We start from the raw sequence: 8,686 nt of genomic DNA, 5'->3' as shown, positions 1-8,686 counted from the left end.
TTTCTCTTTTCTCTCTCCTCTCTCTCTCTCTCTTATCTATTATCCCTCCTGTCCCCTCCCCTCTCCCTTTCACTTTCCCTCTCCCTCTCCCTCTCCCTCCCCCCTATCCCCCTCTCCCCCTCCCTTTTCTCTCTTTCTCTCTCCCCCCCTCTCCCTCCCTCCCTCCCTCCCTCCCCGCACTAGACGTCGAGGAGGGAGAAGGAAAGGTAAGATAGGTATATATTTATCCTTCTTGCATTCTCCTTTGTAGGTTCTGACAGCAGGTGACAGGAGACAGACTGTTTGGGGGTCCCTGTCGTGCGATGAAAGCAGGGGATGACATGCTGCTTTCGTTTGATCACTGCGGAGAAAGGAGAAGGAAGAAGGTGGTGGGGAGGGGAGGGGAGGAAGGAGGGGAGGGGAGGAAGGAGGGGAAGGGTGGAGTTATGTGGAAGGGAGGAGTGGGGGTGTAGGAGGGGAGGAGTGGGGGTGGAAGGGATGGGAAGGGGGGAGGAAGGGAGGGGGAGGAGGGGAGGGGGAGGAGGAGGGGGAGGGGAAGGGGAAGGAAGTGGAAGAGGGAAAGAGGAAGGAGGAAGAGAGGTAGAGGAAGGAGGAGGAGGAGGGGGGAAGGGAGAGAGAAGCGGAGGAGGAAGGGGAAGAGATGGAGGAAGAGGTGGAGAAGGAAGTGGAGGTGGAAGGGAAGGAGGGGGAGGGAGAAGAAAGAGGAGGTAACTTCCTCCCTCCCTCCCTCCCTCCTTCCCTCCTACCTACTTACCTACCTACCTACCTACCTACCTATCATACCTATCTACCTACCTACCTATCTATCCTTCTATCCACTTACCTATCTATCGCTCTACCTCTCCACCTACCTATCTCTCCTTCTCTTCCCTCAATCTCGTTCCTTCCTGCAGCAAGAAAGCGACTTACAGATTTGTGCTTATGCAAGAACCATTATCGACTTTGTATTGTTTTGTTATTTGCTTAATTTTTGTTAAATATTCGGGTCATGATAAAATTATGCAAGAACCATTATCGAGTTTGTATTGGTTTGTTATTTGTTAATTTTTGTTAAATATTCGGGTCATGATAAAATTACACAAGAACCATTATCGAGTTTGTATTGTTTCGTTATTTGTTAATTTTGTTAAATATTCGAGTCATGATAAAATGCGACGAGATTCTGACAAGACGCTTTGGTGATTTCCAAAAACACTGGATAATGTTTGGTTATTTATTTATTTATATATTTTCTAAGGGCTGGATGTCAAGGCAAAACGCAAGAAAGGGGTTTATAAAGCACAAGGTTAAAGAGGAAGGAAAATAGGACAAGTCAAGATAACAAAGAAAAAAGATGATAGAAAAAAGACAAAAAAAAAAAAAAAAAAAAGAAAAGAGAAAAGAAAGAAAGAGGTAAAAAAAAAGACAAATAAAAGAAAAAACAACAGAAAAAACAAAGAAAAAAAAGACAATAAGGTATGGAAAACTAAGAAAAAAAGTAAGTTCAAAAAAGAAAGAAAGAAAAAAACACAAAGAAAAAGTCAAAATAAGAAAAAAAAAGAAAATCGCATAAAGTAAGAAAAGAAAAAAGAAAAAAACAGTATAAAAATAAAAAAAGGACAGTAAATTAAGAAAAACAAAAGAAAAAAGAAGAAATATAAGAACAAACAAGAAAAAAGTAAAAAAAAAAAGATTAAAAAATAAGAAAAGAAAAAAACTGAAAAGTAAAAAAAAAAAGGAAGAACAGAAGCAACACGGAAGAGGAAAAAAAAAAAAGACAAAACACAAACAAAAGACGAGAAAGAGAGAAAGAAAAACAACAATAAAAAAAACAGATGGAAAACAACACAAAAAGAAAAGAAAAGAATTTTAAAAAGGAAAAAAGGAGACAAAAAACAAGAAAGAAAGAAAGACAAACAAGAGAAATCACGAAAAGACAAACAAACACATAAAACAAAAAACAAACGCAAAGCACACAAATACAAAAAATAAATAATAACAAAAAACACAGAAGACACAAACATAAACAAACCAGAACAAAGATACAAGAACAAAACACAAGCGCAACCAAAGACAAAACAAACACAAACAAAAAACACAAACAAAACAAAAACAAACACAAACAAAGCACAAACAACAACACAAAATAAAAACTCAAAAGAAACATAAAAACCTAACAAACAAACAACAAATACAACCAAAGACAAAACAAACACAAACAAAACAAAAACAAACGCACTCAAACTAAAGAGCCAAAACAAGCAAAGACAAAATACAAAAAAAACAAAACAACAAAACCAAACAAACAAACAAACAAACACAAACAAAAACAAAAAAAAACAAACAAAACAAAACACACAAACAGGTAAACACAGGGCCAAAGATATGAACACAAAAGCCTCTTTAGAATCGCCACCGGCCGCCGTTCGACAGCCGAAGATAAGTAAAAAAACAAAAACAACAAACAAAACACACAAACAGTAAAACAAAAAACAAAACAACAAACAAAAAACAAAACAAAGTAAACAAAAAAAACAAACACAAACAAAAAACAAACACACACAAACAGGTAAACAAAAAAACAAACAAACAAAAACAAAACAAACAAACAAACAAACACACACAAACAGGTAAACACAGGCGCCCAAAAGCTATGACTACAAAAGCCCTTCTTTCATGAACCGCCCGACTCCCCGGCCGCCGCTTCTGACAGCCGAAGATTGAAGTAAATAATCTTCATTTTTCAAACCCGTAGAATAAGTATTATTTTGATGAAAAAAAAGAAAGAAAAATGAAGAGGATGAAAGGAGAGGAAGGATATGTATAGGTGTGAAAATATGAAAGTTTGGGAATGTAGAGGGAGATAGAGAGAGAAGGAGTGAAGGAGAGAGAGAGGGAGATACAGAGAGATGGAGTGAAGGAGACACAGAGGGAGAGTGAGTGAGTGAGTGAGAGATAGAGAGAGAGAGAGAGAGAGAGAGAGAGAGTAGCGCGAGAGATGAGAAAGGAATAGAGATGGAGAAGGAGTAGAAGAAACGAAAAAAAGAGGGGAAAATAGATAGAAAAAAAAGGAGGTTAAGATGAGACGTCACACGCGGCTTTGCAATCTCCGCAAATTTTCTGAAGTCAAAAGTGAATCTGTGTCCTGCCTTCTTGCTCCTTGAAGTGACGTCACGAAGAGAGGCGTGACGTCATGGAGGCAAGAGTGACGTCATAAAGTCATGAAGAGAAGTGTGATGTCATAGATATAGTAATGACGTCATTAGGAAAAGAGTGACGTCATGGAGGTATGAGTGACGTCATTAAAGTAGGAGTGACATCATAGGGAATGGAGTGACGTCATTAAAGTAGGAGTGACATCACAGGGAAAGGAGTGACGTGATTAGGAATAAGATTGACATCATGGAAGTACTAGCGACGTCATAAGGATTGGCGTTATGACAATAGAAATGTATTAGTGACATCACCAAGATAGGAGTGAAGTCACGGAGGTAGGAAGGACGTCACATGCAAGTAGGAACTGTGACGTCACAACTGCAGAAACAACTTCACAAAGGTAGACCTGACGATACGGGAACATGAGTGACGTCACTTCAAATGCGTCAGTAAGGTGTTGTTAGGAAAGGCGAGAAGGTGATTTTTTTTTGGGGGGAGGGGGGAGGGGGGAGGGGGCATTACTATTGAGAATGATGTCATAGATGATAAGTTTATAGCATGACGAAGAGAGAATGATGGAATTTGTTATTCTATTATCGGTACGTCACAAAGGCCTCGTAGAGATGAAAGTGAGAGAGGGAGTGAAGGAGAGAGAGAGAGAGAGAGAGTGTGAGAGAGAGAGAGAGAGAGATAGTGAGAGAGGGGGAGTGGGAAGGAGGGAGGAAGGGAGGGAGGGAGAGAGGAAGAGAGGCAGAGAGAGAGAGAGAGAGAGAGAGAGAGAGAGAGAATAGGGAAAAAAAGAGAGAGAGGAGTGAGTGAAGGAGAAAGCACGAAAGAGAGAGAGAGAGATGAAGAGGAAGACACACACGCACAGAGAAGAGGAAAAGAGAGAGTAAAGGAGAGAGATAGAGAGAGATAAAGAATGAGAGAGGAGGGAGGGAATGGAAAAAAGAAAGAGTTGGGGAGAGTTGGAGAGAGAGAGAGAGAGAGAGAGAGAGAGAGAGAGAGAGAGAGAGAGAGAGAGACAGAGACAGAGACAGAGACAGAGACAGACACACACACACACACACACACACACACACACACACACACACAATGAGCATAAAAGGAAATGAAAGTGCAAATCTGTAACTCGAGTCACTGAATAACTCCAAAAGGCAATTAACTCGCGCCAACTTGGTCCCACTCCTTAAACCTCCTCCTGATCCCTTTCCCTCGTCCGAAAAACCCTCTCCGTCATTTCTGAAACCCTTTTATTGGGTCTCAAGCGTCCTACTCGGAATTCGCTTATTGCCGTTTCTCCGTCTCTTGTTCCGTATTCAGTCGTTTATTGCTTTTTTAATATATATATGTTTTTTAATATTTGTTTAGCTAAAAAAAACGAAAAAGAGAAAGAAAAAGTTATCTGCATATATGGAACGCATTTCCCCCAAATGCAAAAAAAAAATAAATAAATAAATAAAAAAGAATAATAATCTCATCCCATAAAAAAGAACAACAAAAAACAGTTATCTGTTATCGAAGAAGAGAAAAAAGAAGGAAAGAAAAAAATAAATATATATATATCCATATTTGTCTACATGTATATTCGTGCAGACTTTATTAAACGCAAGCACACAAGAGCATTTTATAGGAGTCTTGCGGTCTCTAAGACTTGGTGTGTTTGATGCTTTGCCCGATATTGCGTTTGGGAGATGCAGCCTTTGTGGTTTCGCTCAAAAAGGGAAGGAGCATATGCGCATGGATATGTGTAACTGTGTGTATACATATATGCGTTCATATGTATCTGTGTGTATATGTATGCGTTCATATGTAATTGTGTGTGTGTATATACGCGTTCATATGTAACTGTGTGTATACATATATGCGTTCATATGTATCTGTGTGTATATGTATACGTTCATATGTAACTGTGTGTATACATATCTACGTTCATATGTGTACCTGTGTGAATACATATATGTGTTCATATGTACCTGTGTGTATAAGTGTATGTATTTATATATACCTGTGTGTAGGGCTTTCATGGAAACCGGGGTGTGTATAAATACTGATATACTAGGGGGTTTTTCTTATGTAGGGGGTTGATATGTACAACATTTTTGGACCTATGTTATACTTTATGTGCATTTATGTGTATCTGGTGTACACTATATGCCTTTGTATTTACCTATGTGTATATGTATATGTATTCAAATGTACCTGTGTGTATGCGTTCTGATATCCATATGTGTACACATAGTTATATATTACTCATACTAAAAATACTTTTTTTAAAAATCCCCGTATACTTTATGATATGCATTTTTAATACTACGGAATATGCACAGATAGCTTACTTATCTACATATTTATAGAGATACAAAGCTTGTTTATATACATGCTTATATGCATACAGCATACTTTTATGCATACATATCTTACTTATAAACACCCGTATATAGAAGCATAGTTTACTTACATACCTACGAGTATAAGTATACACAGCTTATCAAGGTCCTGGACATACACATGTATATTCGTAAGTAAATATTCACAACATCTATTAAAGACTTTGGAAATGCTCCTTGCATGTGGATTTTCTGATAAAGATAATAATGCATAATAATTACACATATATTTGATAGACAAATTTCCCTCAGTGCCCAGTGGTACCAACACATCATTAAGTATTGGTAACACTGGTCGTGATCCTTTCTACGTGTTCTTAGTGAATAATCGTTCTTTAATTTGTCTGAAAATTATCATTTATGTTAATAAATCTGATTGAATTACATTGAAATTTTTTTGTTTGGAAATTTTCTCTTCGAAATTAGTTTTAAATTTCAGAGGAAATGATAAAAGACGAAGATTATTAAAAGTCGAAACATAACGATAATTTCTGATGAAGATTACTTTCATGTCAAGAGAAATAATGAAAGTTTATTATTTTTTTATTGTTTTTTCCTTATTTTTTCTTGTTTTCATCGTCCTGATTTATGATTTTTTTATATTTTTTTTTTTTTTTGGGAATGGACTTTTTGTGTTTTTTGTTTTGTGTGGGTATGATGTGGGTTGTGGGTGCGTGCTGTGTGTGTATTTTTATTTTTTTGTGCATGTCTTTTGTACATATTAATCGTGGTGGTAATGAGTGTGTGTTTTTACGTGTGTTGTTTGTGCGTGAGGGTGTATCTGTATTTTTTTGGGGGTCTGTCTGGTGTAATATTTTTATGCGTGTGTAGTGTATATTTCCACAAAACAAACAAACAGACAAACAAAAACAAAGGAAACAGGGGCGAAAAAAAAATGCTTTGATAAAAAAACCTGCATCAGACGAGAGGAATGAGGAAGGGGGGAAGAAAAAAAAGATAAATAAATGGCAAACAAAAAAGAACGTTAACCTGATATTCAAATCTCTTGCACAATACTCTCTTTGCAATGGTCTCCCTTCTCCTCTTTCTCTCCCCTGTCTCTCTCCCTTTTTCTTTTGTCTCTCTTTCTCCCCTGTTCTTCCACTTCTTTCGTCTCCTTTTCTCTCTATATATATATTTTTTTTTTCTTTCTCCTTCTCTTCTTCCCTTCCTTTCTATTTTTCTTTCTTTCTTTCTCCTCTTTTTCTTTGTTTTTTTTTTCTCTTTCTCCTCTCTGTCTCTTCCCCTCCGTTTTTTTTAATTCTTTCTCTTCTATTTGTTTCTCTATCTCTCCAATCTCCCTTTTTCTTTCTTTCTCTTTCTCTCTCCTCTGTCACCTATCTATTTATTCCCTTTTTCCTCTCTCCTCTCTGACTCTCGACTCTTCCTGTCCCTATCTATTTTATTTTATTTTCTTCCTCCTTCTCTCTCTCCTCTGTGCATATCTCCCCACTCCTGTATATATTCGTCTCGTGTCACTTAAGGCAACACGTCAACGTTAACTGAAACACGAAATAAATCTCCGTAGGTTTTTATTACACCGTCAGAGAGACATCACACTCAGGAGGCAGCAGCTAGTGTTGAGCGCACGATGTCCAGCGGCAGAGTGAGGGCAGAGTAACGTACCCGCAAGAGAGTATAGACTGATATTTAGTCTAAAACTCTAAAAAAGAAAGAAAGAAAAAAAAGAGCATCGCATCTTATAAGTGTACGATGTCCAGCGACAGTGAGGACTTCGGGCAGAGCAACGTACCCGCAAAAACCCGTAAAACCCTTTACAAGAAGAAATAAAAAGAGCATCGTACACACTAAGTGTACGATGTCCAGCGGCAGAGTGAGGGCGTCGGGCAGAGTATCGTACCCGCTGCCCGACTATCGTGCAGGAATACAATAGTATCGGGCAGAGTATCGTATCCGCAGGAGAGTATAGACTGATTTATAGTCTAAAACCCTTTAAAAGAAGAAGAAAAAAAAGAGCATCGTTCCCACTAAGCGTACGATGTCCAGCGCGTCCAGGAATACAATAGTATCGTACCAGAGATGCTTGTGATGTGTAAACATAGAGTATTCTTGCTTGTATGGTACATAAACGAGGGTATGTTCTTTACATACATGAGTATATAATATTATAACATATACACCTGTTCCATCTTTTTTTTCTCTCTCTTTTTTTTGTGTCTCTGTCTTTCTCTTCCTTGTCATATTCACTCTCTCGGGTTTCTTTTTTATATCTTTCGCATCGCCCTTATTTGTTTCTCTTCTTAATCTCTCTGTCTATTTCTTCTCTATTATTTCCCCGCACTTTCTCTCGCTCTCTACACATTTCTCTTTCGTTCTGTTTATCATATAAACATTTGTGCCTATGTTTCATTCTCTCTCTCTCTCTCTCTCTCTCTCTCTCTCTCTCTCTCTCTCTCTCTCTCTCTCTCTCTCCTCTCTCTCTCTCTCTCTCTCTCCTTTCCTCCCTCTCTCTCTCTCTCTCTCTCTCTCTCTTTTTCTTTTTTTCTCTCTCTATATCTATCTATCTATCTATTTATCTATCTATCCCTCTATCTATCCATCTCTCTTTCTCCCCCTCTTCCTCTCTCAGGAAAGGAGTAGGAATAAAAAAAATAAAAAAAAGGAAAAAGAAATAACGAATCGCATAAATTTAATATAACAAGAACAGGAAATATATTTCTTTTCACTCCCCAGTTATCTTCATTACGTCGGGCGAGAAGGGGGGCGAGCAGAGGGAAGAGAAAAGCAAGGTCAAAGATATCCTTGACAATAAAAGGATTCGTTTGGCACACGCACACACTCATATTCACGTACAAACATGCACACACACACACAAACACAAACACACACACTCACATTCACGTACAAACACGCACACACACACACAAACACAAACGCACACACACACACACACACACACACACACACGCACACACACACACGCACATACACTCATATCTTACGGACACCGCTAAAGACAGACAAACAACAATAAATATTATTATTATCATTACTATGAATAATAATATTATTATCGTTACTATTAATAATAATATTATTATCATTACTATTAATAATATTATTATTATCAATATTATTATCATTACTAGTAATATCATTATCATTATCATTACTATTGATATCATTATTACAATCCTCTT

Source organism: Penaeus monodon, chromosome 2, assembly GCF_015228065.2.
Source record: "Penaeus monodon isolate SGIC_2016 chromosome 2, NSTDA_Pmon_1, whole genome shotgun sequence".
Taxonomy (NCBI): Eukaryota; Metazoa; Arthropoda; class Malacostraca; order Decapoda; family Penaeidae; genus Penaeus; species Penaeus monodon.
This window is presented reverse-complemented; position numbering follows the sequence as displayed.